The sequence below is a fragment of the Benincasa hispida genome, chromosome 6 (assembly GCF_027475165.1).
Source record: "Benincasa hispida cultivar pf3 chromosome 6, pf3_genome.v1.1, whole genome shotgun sequence".
NCBI lineage: Eukaryota > Viridiplantae > Streptophyta > Magnoliopsida > Cucurbitales > Cucurbitaceae > Benincasa > Benincasa hispida.
The window spans coordinates 52,223,455-52,237,534 of record NC_143483.1 but is presented as its reverse complement, the minus strand read 5'-3'; the positions used below and the strand labels follow the sequence as shown (position 1 = coordinate 52,237,534).

Sequence of the window (14,080 nt, the reverse complement as noted above, 5' to 3'; positions counted from 1 at the left end):
CCGCAAGGCCATGTGACCAGGATAAGAAATTCAACTTAATTAACAAATAAGTCAGCCATGTGGCAACCTTGTAGAAGTGAATAAAGGGATAAGTTTTCCAGGTGGAAATTAATTAAGCAAACTCTTCATGCAAACCCAAGTATAAATTGAAAGAACCATTGAAAGTCCTTGAGAGGAAATGAGATCGGACCCAAATCCCAAAATTTACAGAATATTTAATTTTATAGAACCCTTCTGTAACAATCTCCAAAAGGACGAAATGATGAAGAACTAAAATTAACTGCTTACCACTCTCATGTTGTAGAGAGAAAAAGAGAGAGGGAGTTACAACTAGAAGATGATGAAGAACTAAAATGAACTGCTTACCGCTCTCACGTTGTAGAGAGAAAAAGGGAGAGGGAGTCAACTCCCTCCCTAAAATTATTTTAAAAAATAAAAATAATAAATAAAATAATTTTAATAAAAAAATATTAATATATATTTATATGATAACTACTTTATCATATAATATATATTAAATAATGTATTATATCAAATATAATACATAACCTATAGTTTAATTTTCTCAACAACGATATTTAATATAAATCTCATTTATATTAAATTTAATTATATGAATCCAATTCACATAATTAATATTTGAATCATATTCAAATATTTATTCCTCTCAAATAAACTTTATATTATAATGTATCAAATACATTATAGTAATTATATCATATATAATCAAATTAAAATAATTATGTCACATATAATTAATTCCCTCAATTAATTTGAACAATTCAAATTAATCTAAAATTGATTCTCATTAAATCCTTGTCGAGCTACAGAGGGGACCTCATGAACCTGTAACTTGAAGCTCCAACGGTGTTTTAATAATTAACTAAACTCTTTAATTAAATTATTCAACATCTGTTAACTGTCGGACACTCCACTAAAGACCGACAACTGTACTCTTCACACTATAGATATATTTTTGTGACTATTAAATATAACCAGTCAACAGTGTGATGACCCTTCACAAATTGCTCGTAAGTACAATTGGGCCAAAATTACTATTTTGCCCCTATAGTTACATCTATCTCCTTAAGTACCACTGATCCTTCTAATGAACAATAAATCATAGTCCAACTATGACCAAACCCCTTTCGAGCCAAGAGAAGGTGTGGCGCCACATTATTCAAGCCCCAGAATAAGCCCTTAAGAGAGCAATTTATTTACTTTCCCCTACTTTGGGGAAGAAGTAAATTCCGTCTTGTGTAGTTATGGTCCCAGCTCCCCAATAGATGAATCCCCAAAATGGTAGGCTTGTTGAGTCGACAATATGTTCACTCTCACCCATACAAATCAAAGGACTGCCTTCATAGGCAGGAGTTCACAACTCACTCACGATTTAGGTCATGTCACCTATGGTCATCCTGGTGAAATGCAACTTTTTTATTATAAACGACATTATATAATGAGACTAGTCATGGTCTTATACAAAATTCTTTGTATAGAATATCCCGCTCATATGTCTCCACATGAATGATCAGGATCAAATTAGTTGTAGCACTTTACAATGATTGTAACATCTACAAAGTGGGTCAGACTCCTAGTGTCACCAGGATAAGATGTCCAACCTTATCCATCTACTACAAACCATTTAGGTTATCACTTAAACATGATCCACATGTATGTCTCTACATACATATTTAAGTTACAGAAGATAGCCTTGGATGTTAGTTTATTGATTTGTGGATTAATGCAACTAAATGTCAAATAAAACATCACATATTTTAATAGATAAATAAAATGTTTGTACAATACAATTACAAACTATAAGACTCTACGAGATTTAAGGCATCAACCCCAACATAAACAGGCTTAACCAAGAAAGAGACTATTTTGTCAAAAAATTTCTAATGCCTAAGTGAGGAGTGTTGTTGCCATCTAAAGACTTTGGAAGTTGAAGAAATTTCAACCAACTAAAGGAGAATTTGAGGGATTTCTAATCGATTCTGGAGGAAATAATGCTCAAATTCTAAGGTAAGCAAAAATTAAGATGCTTAGGAGAATTTTTCTTTGAAAGGAGTTTAGTTAAACAAATGTAGGAATTAAAATTATGAAGTCTGGGAATTTGAATTTGGAATGATGTTGTGGATGAATAAGTAGGCAGCTACATACGAAGAACAAGCAAGCAGTTGACCCAGTGATGTTATGCGTTAACGCGTACAACATAGCCAATCCACAACGAAGGTAATCTGAGTACATCACATAGTGGATTTACGTCACATAGACTGAGAAGTGTTTCAGCACTTAACCAAGCATCTTGGGAAAAGAGTCCCAAGGCCAAGGACAATCGATGCATTAAGGATGGTTTAAATGCATCAAACTTAGCTATGATGCAATGACTATTACTATGCAGTAAAGATAAGCGATGCACTAAGCTCAAAAGGAGCTAAGTATACTGACCAAGGGACCTTTCATTTTCAAGGAAAACACAAATAGGAGAGGTGCACAACCCCTTGGATAAGTAGCTTAAGACAGTGAGTGACAAACTTTAACAAATGTTTTTTAACACAAGTTTTATAAATGATTCTCATCGCATAGGCATTTCATATGAAGTTATTATATCATGATTTTCTCCCACTCATGCCTTAAAATGAATTTTGATACATGATCTATGTTTTTAAATGATGAAGTTATTTAAGGGTTTAGCATGTGTTTTCCAGTAAGCCTATGTCATGTTTTATTGCATGATGAAATTAATCAAGTACATTCCATGTTTTGCAAGGCACTATACGTTGATATAAAACCATGAGGTATGATTATTTCAAATATGCATATTCTGTATATGTTCTTAATGTTTAAATGTTTGTGCCTTGTACAAACCCTACTTCAATGTTGGTGCTGAAGATATAGTAAGGTACCTAGATTACAATGATGTTAAGGATCCTTGACACCGAAGGTATGGTAAGATGGTCAGGACACAATCCAGCTCTACGTGCATGTATGATTATATTATCGACGTTAATGAGATCGAGCAAAAGGAAAATCTCTCAACTAAGGTTAGTAGGGATTGAGTAAAAAAGATCTCCCTCATATTCAGGCAGTGGAGTAATGGAGTTTTAGAAAGATGTTAATAAATTGTTTTAGGGTTTTTATATGATGTATTTTTATGATTTCAGTTCCCTTTTAAAAACCCTAACTATGATTTTATAAATGTTTCTTGATAAGCATGTTTATGTTAAATAGGATTTAAAGTATGTTTTACTTAAGATAGTCACTCACTGGGCTTTCCCAACTCACTCTTTTAAATGTTTTCCTCCCCAGGTAGCGGTCGACGTCCGAAGGCCTAGTAATTCTGCCAATTAGTTACTTCTCAGACCCTCCAGAAGATTGCAGTCTAGATGACTTACAATGTTTTGTTATTGGTTCTTATGTCCATGTCAGGGGGTGAAAAAACAAGGTTGAGTTTATGTTGTCTTTAAGTTCGGTTCCTGCATTTGTTGCATATGTTGATGTTGATATTTCTGGTTAGTAGTAAATTATATATTTAAAGTTGCTGAATTTATGTGTTGAGCTCTAAAGAATTATAAACTGTTACTCGGGTTTAACAGGTGCTAAAATTACAGGTTTCCAGGAGTGTGTTGGATAATAGTTATCATAAGAGGGTTGGTAATTGTTGTCTTCACATCTTTTCTTGAATTAAGAGGCTAATTTAGGGAAGGGTGTGACGCTGTTACTGTTGGACTCCAATAAAAAATGACAATATTCTATCAGTGATAGAAATCTATCACTGGTAGACTTTAATGACCAACACACTTGAAGTCTAAAAAAACACACTAGCAATAACCTACTATTGAGCTAGATGGGTGCCTATTTTTTCTTAGCAAGTGATTTCTTCTATTGCATTTTCTTTATCACAATTTTTTTCATGTTTCTGTAGATATTAGTATACCAATAAAAAATAAAAAAATAAATAAAAATGTTGTCAATAAACTTTATATAGTTTATCATTGGAAAAAAAAAAAAGTAAAAGAACTAGAACTTTAATACTTTTACCTTTTTCTCCTTGGCATAAGTAGTTGCATATTCAACTACTTTATCAATATTAACGTCAACATCAATATCTATCATTTCTAGACTCAATGATGGAAGATGATTCTTTTCCAAGGACTCTTGAGATTGTCTTTCACTTTGACATTTGTGTGAGATCTTTTGCTTTACAATTTCTGTTAGAGAATATACTAAACTGAGAATCTCCTTTTGTCCCTTTTTAAGATCTTCAAAATATTCTTTGTGTTGCATTTTTAGACCTTCAATATCTACTTGTAAAGAAGATATTCTTTCTCCAATATTTTTATCTTTTTCTGCAACATATTCTCCTTCTTCCAATCTTTTCTTCTCCATCTCCAAAATTTTTTTGAAGTACTCTGATGACATTTCTTCTTCTGATGCAACAATAGGAACTATATAGAGTTGAAAACATAATTAGTACTTTATATAGAATACCTTATTTTTATGAGATTTGAAATACTCAGATAATCATAGGTAAGAGTTATTAGTGACATAGTTTACTGAGATCATATCAGTGGTATGAGCTTATCACTAATAGATCACATTACTGATAGACCAATATCACTGGTATGATCTATCTATCTATGATATATATTGTAATATTCCTATATCATTGATAAACTACGTCACTGATAGACTCCTTCCTTATAGTTATTTGAGTGTTTCAATAGATATAATATTTCTATCACTAATATTTGTCTATCACTTATAGACCAATATCATTGATAGACTTGTATCACAATTACTAATGAAAAAATTAGAAACTTACATTTTGTTCCGAGAAGATGTGATCATTAAGATCTTGCCAATCTGATTGTTTTGTTGTTTCCTAATTCCAGATTCTTGTGAAACCATTTCCTATTCTTTTTACAAACCTTTCAGAAAGTTTAGGAAGTATTTCATATGCTCAATAAGCTAAAACTATGGGAAAGCCTTGCAGATAGGCAGTTGGTTTTTTTTTTTTTAACTCTTAATAGATTTCTTAAAAAAACTCTATGGTAAGACTATAAGACAGTCTTCTCTATGGATAATTTCTAAACTTCTCCCCATCAGTCAACATCTTAACATGCTTCCAATTCACACAATTATGATGTTGTTTTGGAATCAACAAGTTTACCAGCAAATAAAGATTAGCAAGTTTTGTCATTTTTCTTTCATCACTACAGTGACTAGTAAAATAGTTAAATGCACCCTTAGGGGTGTTTGACAACCCAAGGAGAGTTGAGTTGAGTTGGTATTTTTTACCAACTCACCCTAACTCTTCCCAGTTCTTTCTTTCTCTCTAATATTCTTACATTTCACCCTTCAGTCTCCGTTGGCGATTATCACTATCACACTCCGGCGACATACTCCAATGACCACCTTCGATGGCCATCTTCGACGACCAACTTCGAGCTCTGGTAACCACCTTCGACGACACTTCGACAACCAATTTTGACAACCACCTTGGTACAAAACAAATTTGATTTCTACATTTGCACGACCAACTTTGACGAAGAACTCTGGGCTCCACCAACCACCTTCGATGACAACTCTAATGACTAACTCCAACGACTACCTTCACACAAGCAACTTCAGTGAAATACTCTGACTATCACCTTCGTGTGCCCAACTTCGACGACCACTGATAAAAAAAAAACGGTGGGTTTAATTATCCACCATTTTATCACTCTCACTCTTACCCATTTTCCCACGCATTTTCACTACTCTCCTAACTCCCTCAATTACTTTGTCATTTCTCTCTCTTATGTGTCTCTTCACATTTACTCCCTTCCTCTCATCTTCTCTCTACTTTTGCCTTCTGGTTTGTCTTTCTCATTTTCTCTCTTCTTTCTCTGTCTGGCTCATATGAAGTTTTATTTTCCCTTTTCTTTCTCAACTCCTCCTTTCTCTCTTTTTTTTTTCTTTCTTTCTATGTTGTTCTTTTAGATCTAATTATCTTCTTCTATTTCATTTTTTTCTTAGATCTAAAAAATATTACATATGACGTCCTATTTTTGTTTCACTAAACAAAAGTTCAACGATATATTTTAAACAAATATCCCTTGATGTTTTCATATGTTACATAATTCTAATCAAATAGTAAAATATAAAATTATGGCTCAAGTTTTTTTTTTTTAAAAAAAAAACTTTGTACACTAATGCAATATAATAGTACAAAAAATAGACTTCAAGATTTCTAAAATCATTCTGTCGGTTTTAGAAAAAGGTAAATCCATATTCCACAAATTGGTCAAAAAGGACTATCTAATAGTTGGTTTTATGATTTAAATTGTAAGATTTTGATTTTTTTAGGATTAACATTTAAGTGTTACCCCTTCTATCTAAAAACAATGCTAATAATTTCATTTAATGACACTAATCCTTTCAGTGCTTTTTAACTTTTACGGTAATTAATGATTAAGTTGGGTTTTTGAACGGAATAATCACATCTCTTTGAGTGTTTAAATAATTGAATTCAAAATTTGTGTTCTATATATGAATATTTTGTAGAGAATGTATTATGTTTTGAGAATGAAAAAAAGTTCGAATTCTTTTGTTTTTATCTTAGAAAAGTTAGAAAAATACATGTATAGTTGAAAATTAAAATCAACAATAAAAAAAAAAAAAGACAAAATCAATTTCATTTACAAAAACAACATCAGATACCTCAACTCAATTCAACTCAACCCCCAAACACAGACAATAATTACCAACTCAATCAACTTTGCACACCAAATATAAACAATGTAACTCTCCATATAATAATTACCAACTCAACTTAACTCTGTACTTTTATCGCACGCCAAACGCCCCCTTAAGATTTTCTCTAGTGATGCTAGTATCATTTCTTAAAAAAGTTTGTCTAATTTTTTAATCATTTTCTTTAATTTCATTTAAAACATCCTTAACAGGATATTCATCATAATTTAGTCATGTAATCAAACAAAAATTCCTCAACCTAAACTCTACAATGTTACCTTCAATGTTGAAAAGAAGAACATTATTATCAGCAGAGACACTTTCTCTTCTAATCAAATATGCTAGAAGTTGTAAAGGTACTTTGGACATTTTTAAACATAGCAAATGCCCAAACGATCCTTCCTTAAATAAAGATAAACACGTAGTATCTAAGTCCTTAATAATATGGTCTATCACTTCTAGCTTGACATAAACTGTGAATTTCAAAATGGAATTTTAACTTTCTTTAGGAATGTTTTTTGCCTATTTAAATAAAAAAGAAAATATATGTTATAAATATTCTAAAGTACAACTTATAAATAAATACATACTAAATATATAGTGAAAACCTTCTCATTTTCACCTTTTTTTGCTTGATGATTCTTCAAGTTCTAAGGTCCTTTTTGCCCCTTTTTTGTCGTTCGTTTTCCATAATTGTTTTTCATTTATTAGTTTGTTAAAATAGTAATAAACACTTCAAGTTTATCAGTGATAAAGCTGATAATTGATAGACTTGAAGTAGTAAAGTTTATCAATGATAGAAACTTATCATAAATAGACTCTAATCGACAACATATTTGAAGTCTAAAAGCACACTACCAATAGTCTATCAACTAAACAAAAATGAAACTAAACTTTTTCTTACTTTTCATGAAAAATAAATCCAACATGTTTCAAGTCTATCAATGATAGAAACCAATCAATAGCAGACTCTAATCAACAAAAATAATAATAATAATAATAATAAATAAATAAATAATAGTGAAATTATGCATTTACTTTATAGCATGCTCTAATCAACAATAAAAAAAATAATAATAATAAATAGTTGTGAAAATTATGCATTTACTTACATTGCATGAAAATAAATTCAACACCCATTAAGTATATCAGTGATAAAAACTTATCACTGATTGACTCTAATCAACAACACTAAAGAAAAAAATAGTGAAACTATGCATTTACTTACCTTTCATGGAAAACAAAAAACAAATTCAACATTCTTCAAGTTTATTGGTGACAGAAATCTATCACCAATAGACCCCAAACAAAAACACATCTGAAGTTTATAGTACACAAACAATAATCAATCAACTAAAAAAAAACAGTCATGAAACTATGCTTTTTCTTACCTTCTAATGTGATTCTACAGTGATTTCGGTGTTATTTTACAAGTATCGATGATTCTCCCCTTCGATATTTGATGGATGAATGGAAACGGAAATAGATACATGGAAGAAGATTTTCGTTGATGACGGATGTTAAAGGGAGACGTTAGGTTTTTTTTCTGTTGGTAGATGTTAGAGTTTTGGCATCATCGTTTGAAGAAGATCGATGGAGTTTGAAGAAGATCAATGGGGTTAGGGACTTTCGAATAAAAAAAAGAAGAAACTAAACGACTATTGATGGATGGAAAGTTGAATCATTGATGGATGAAAACTTACTACTAATGGATGCAAATCGTCGATCATTTTTGGAAGAATAGCGTGGAATCCGAATCGTACAGGATTTGATCGTGGATCGTGGGCTTATTACATTTCCATGAACTTTTTAGTCTTTTTATATGGGTTGGACTCAAATTTGGCCATATTTGTTTTTTTTTTTTTTTTTTTTTTTTTTTGAAATGCTATATTTACAATTAGTTTAGCTCAAAGGGTTATGTTTGCAGATAAAAAAATGTTCTTAAATTTACAAATTTAGTAATAATTTTTTATAATTTGCAAATATAGAAAAAAATATTAAAGCTAATTTTTGTTTTTTATTATTCTAAATTTACTTCTATTGGTGTATCAATAGTATATCTAATGTACTTTACAACTAGTATATTAGTCCACCGATATACTTTATATTTATTTATAACTAGTATATTAGTCAACTGATATACTTTCTAAATTTTCTTCTATTTGTGGACTTTGACTCATATAACAAATATATCTAAAGTATATAAGTTATACAATTGATATAACAAATCTATCATTCATAAGTCATATTTATTAGTCAACAAGTGCTTGTGTATTTACTATTATTTGTGGACTTAATTTGAATCCTTATTCATTTTTTATATAATATTATCTTTTTAGTACATTATGATCAACTTACAATTTTTCAATCTGTTCTATCGGCAAACCATTCTAAATGAATGTTGATAAACTATTGATACATTAGTGTTACACTTCAAATTGAAATTTAAATAGATGTTGATAAACTACTAATATACTTGAACAAATGTATTCTTAAGGAGTAATGATATACAAATGATACACAAACATTATACTTAACATGAATTTTGGGTTAATGTTGATACAATATTAATAAACTAATGTTATACTTAAAATTTTATTAAACTAGAATAAATGTTGATACACTACTTACACTAATGATATATTTGAAATTTGTTTATAATGAGTATTGATACAATATTGATACACTAATTTATACTTTTAAATGAATTTTTCATGAATGTCTATAAATTATTAATGTACGAATAATATATAGACTTGAAATTGAATTTTAAATGAGTGCTAATATATTACTGATACACTAATAATCTAATTAAGATTCATTGTGAATTAGTACTAGTATACGATTGAAATACCATTTTAAATACCATTTTGAATGATATACTTTATATTTTATATATCAACATTATCATTGATATACAAATTACGAAATATCCGTTTTAAAATTGATATACCAAATTAAAGGTAATGTTTGTACCATTGAAATCATATCAAAATTTTAAACATAGAATAGATTAACTGACGGGAGGAAGTGAGCGTAGTTTTATCTGTTGATAAAATTGAAACATTTAAGATATACCACTAAAATGAATTTTGAAAATATAACACAACTAATACCAAGACCTAAATCAAACCATCAAAATTGGACTAATTGAATTAAATTAACTCTATATCAAAACGAAACAAAAAATAATATTTATAATAGCCGGATAAACAATATTGACCATAACACAATTAAAGTCAAATATATAACTAATATTATTTAAATAAATTAAAGTATATCAATTAAAGTACATCATTTAACTGATATATCAAAATATAAACTATATCATATATATGCATTAATCCATAAGTAAGGATAAAATTAGAATGATAAAGAAACCAAAGTTCAAGAACTTTAGAAAAATGATAAGTTTTATCTCTTAAAAATGAAATAAAAATAAAAATGAAGGAGCAAGATGATTATTTTTTCTAGGTACGAGAATCAAAATGAATCAAAATTGAAAATACATAATCAAAATCAACATTAAAAAAATATAAGGACAAAATAGAATTTAAACCTATATTATATTTGTTGAATAATTTTGAACCAGAATATAATATTATTTTTAAACATTAGAAAAAAAACGTGCGCACGTGAAGCTAAGCTAACTAATCAAAAGTAAATTTAATAGATGCAATTTAATTTTGTCAATTCATTGATATGATTTCTTTTTAAGGAAAAAAAGTCATTGATATGATGGTATAGTAATGCAATTAATTTGAGGTGTATTTAAATCCTTAAACTCTAGGGAACTATATAATCTTCTATTATCAAAATTAATCACGTTAAATTAAAGTTTTTTTAAGTCCATTAAATTATAGAATGAAAAAAAAAACATATATTTTATTCTTTTTTCATCGTCTAAAATTTGTATCTTACCCAAATGTGTTGTAGTTGCGATACAGGTAAAAAAAAATAAAAAATAAAAATTATAGGGCTTTCAAAGTTTTCATTGTCTCATAGTTATATTATGATTAAAGTTTACAAAACATCTATTTTATGAGTGAAAAATAATATAAATTAATATAATAAATTATATGAACCAACACATCTTTAGTTGTATATTCAAGACAATACGAGTTGTAACATATACTATATTTTTAAAACAAAAAATAATACTTTAAACCATAAGTTAGGTTCATATTTTCTATTAAGGCATTCATGTGATGTACTTTTAAGACTCCCACAACTACTTAACATCGTAAAATTTATTTGTATCACTTCAAAATAAAGCTTTATTTATCTTTTCGAAGAAATTTTGAACCTTCAGTATAAAAAAAAGTTTGATATTTTTTCTTATTAAAATTAAATTATACTCATATCAATGAAGAATTCAAATTGAAACCAACGTTTAGAGCATAACAAAAGCAATAGAATTTTATGACTTTCATATATTTAGAATAAATATGAAAAAAAAGTCAAAGATTATTATTATTATTATCATATATTATATTCGTTTCCTGTGTTTTACGCGATTTGTACTAAAAGGAACAAAAAACAATACAATTATTTTCTTTCGGTCAAAGTTCAAACATATTATAATGTTTTTTTTATCTAAAAAGAAAAGGAAAGATGAGAAAAATAAAATAACATATATTATAATGCTCCATGAAGCGTATTAGAGCTTCCTTCTATTTAAATCTTATTATAACATGTCATACAATTCCTTTCCTTCATATATTAAACCCTGGTATTAAGTTAATTTTAAAAACATATTTCTTCTATTACGAAATAAAAAGATGTATTTAATTTGAATATAGACCAACAACTATAGTTAAGACGTATATTTTTGACTAAAAAGTCAATAAATACCTCATATTGAAATTTAAAAAAAAAAAAAACATGTAATAAATGTCTCATTTGACAATAAAAAAAAAATAATTTAAAAATTAAACCTTAAAAACTAAAAATGTAACTATTATTAAATAAGACATAAATATCTCGTTTTCATTTTTAAAATTTTTATAGTACAATGATTACAAAAATGAGGAAATGAATACCAAATATAATCTTATCTCAATAGAGAAAATGCATGTCAATTAAACTTAAGTTAATTTTACTTTAACTTGTTTTTTGTTAAATTATAAAAAAATAAAACTTAAGTATAGCATGTAACCCTTGTTGCATCTAATGAAATTTTGTTAAGTGACAATTAATTTTTTAAAAAATATATTACTATTTTTTTACGTGTAGAGAAAGGAGAAGTATAGACCGATCGCACTTAAATATTGTTCTTACGTTATTAGTTAGTTATGAATCAACCTTTTATATTGAAATTTTAATAAAAAAAATTTAATTAATATGTTGTTTTATTGATATATATATATATACTTTTTTATTTTATTGTTTCGAATGCTTGTGTACTTATATAATTAGTAAAAATTTTGAAATATTTTCTAAACTACAAAGCAACTTTTATTCTTATTATTATTTTAAATTTAAATTATTTTCCCTTTAAAAATAATCCCTCCAAATGGGGTTGTTTTATATTATAGTAACATTATACATCCACTTTATAATGGCTTAAATATTAGAACAAAATTGGAATAAAATGTCGATGGTAATCTTGTTTTTCATCTTTATTATGAGTTCAAAGGGAATAAATATAAAAAGAATGTTTAAATCTTATTTTGGTGCCTGAATTTTGAATATTGTTTTATTTTAGTCTTTAAATTTTTGAAAACGTTTGTTTTAGTCCCTGAATGTTTTAAAAAGTGTTTATTTTAATTCCAGTTAAATTTTGTTAAAACTTAAACGGAAATGTGAGGTGACATGTATTTTTGGGCTTTTGATATATTGAGTAAGATGAATGAAGTAAAATGTCGATTACCAACACGTCAAAATAGCGAGTTACCAAAATTTGAACGAAAAATAACTTTCAAGTTATCTCATACAAAATCACTTTACCACCTTATTTAAGATTGAAATCGTAGATTTTTTAGTGTGGTTAATTGGTAGTTTAGTTATTAAAAAATACAAGCCATCTCGCCAATTTATTAAGAAGTTAACAAATTTTAATATCATGAACTAAAATAAGTATTTTTTAAAAGTTCAAAGACTTATATTTTTAAAAATTTAAGTATTAAAAGAGAATAATATTTATAAAATCAGGAACGATTTAAACTTAAAAAGAATTATAGTTACTGAAGGACATATTTCTATAACATTATAGAAATAAAATAAATAATACAAAAACTATTTAAATAAATAGAAAAGTTATCACTCCTCAATAAGTAATTAAATAGCCATAATTATACTAACAATCTTTTTTCAATGCTTCTCTCTCTATATTTTTGACATTTACAATATTTCATGGATTTTTTTTAACAAAATTAAAATTAACAGAACTACGAGAATTAAATTGGAACTTTTGGACAAAGTTGCTTAAGCCAATCTATTAAAATTAAAATGACATTTCATATACTTTTACCATTTTGGGCAATAATGTCATAATTTAAAAATCTGTTGAATTGATTTCTAAATATTATATTATATTATGTCTAATGGATTTTCTAATATAATCGAGTTGGGGATTTGAACATGAACCTCAGGGTTGTTGACACATATTAGATGCAAGTTGAACTATACTCGCTTTGACATTTAGTAGATTTATTTGAATTTCGATTTGTGTTTAATGTATTTTTGTAGGATAGGATCTAATTTATGACTAATGAGATTTTCTTTTAATGGATATTGACATGATCTTCCCCCTAAAAGTCAAATGTTTAATCTTCATCCCTACAATTGTTGTATTGAAAAAAAAAAAACATTAATTAAGGGCTCATATGATAATCACGTGGATTTTAACGGATAACAATTTTGTTTGTGTTGTTTTGTTTTTCTGTTTGTTTTTGTTTTTTGTTTTTTTTTAAATTGATGTTGGCTTATTCACTATTTTTTTTAGTATAGTTTTCACCTTTCTTTAAAAGAGGTTTAAATCTTAACCAAATTAAAAAACCAAAAACAAGTTTTTAGAAACTAAAAAAAAATAGTTTAAAAAGCTTTTTTAAAATTTATTTTAAATTTATAATTGGTTAAAAATTCAAATATTTTCTTAACAAAGATGAAAACTATTTGTAAAGAGAAATGTGAGAGAACACTCAAAACCAAATGGTAATCAAATTAGACCTTCGTTTTTTTTTCTTTCTTTAAAAATTAAACTTAGAAACACTAATTCCATATCAAGTTTTTAGTTTCTTATTTATTTTCAATTTTTTTTTAAAAAAAAAAATCAAGTCAAGTTTCGAAAACTTAAAGAAAAAAAAAAACAAATATGCATATTTATTTTGACGAG

The 14,080-nt window shown here is 27.6% G+C and overlaps 1 pseudogene; it reads right to left on the bottom strand.

The window, feature by feature from the left end:
• Positions 1 to 5,044: 5,044 nt before the first annotated feature.
• Positions 5,045 to 7,979, bottom strand: LOC150035751 (uncharacterized; annotated as a pseudogene).
• Between the last annotated feature and the right edge of the window lie 6,101 nt (positions 7,980 to 14,080).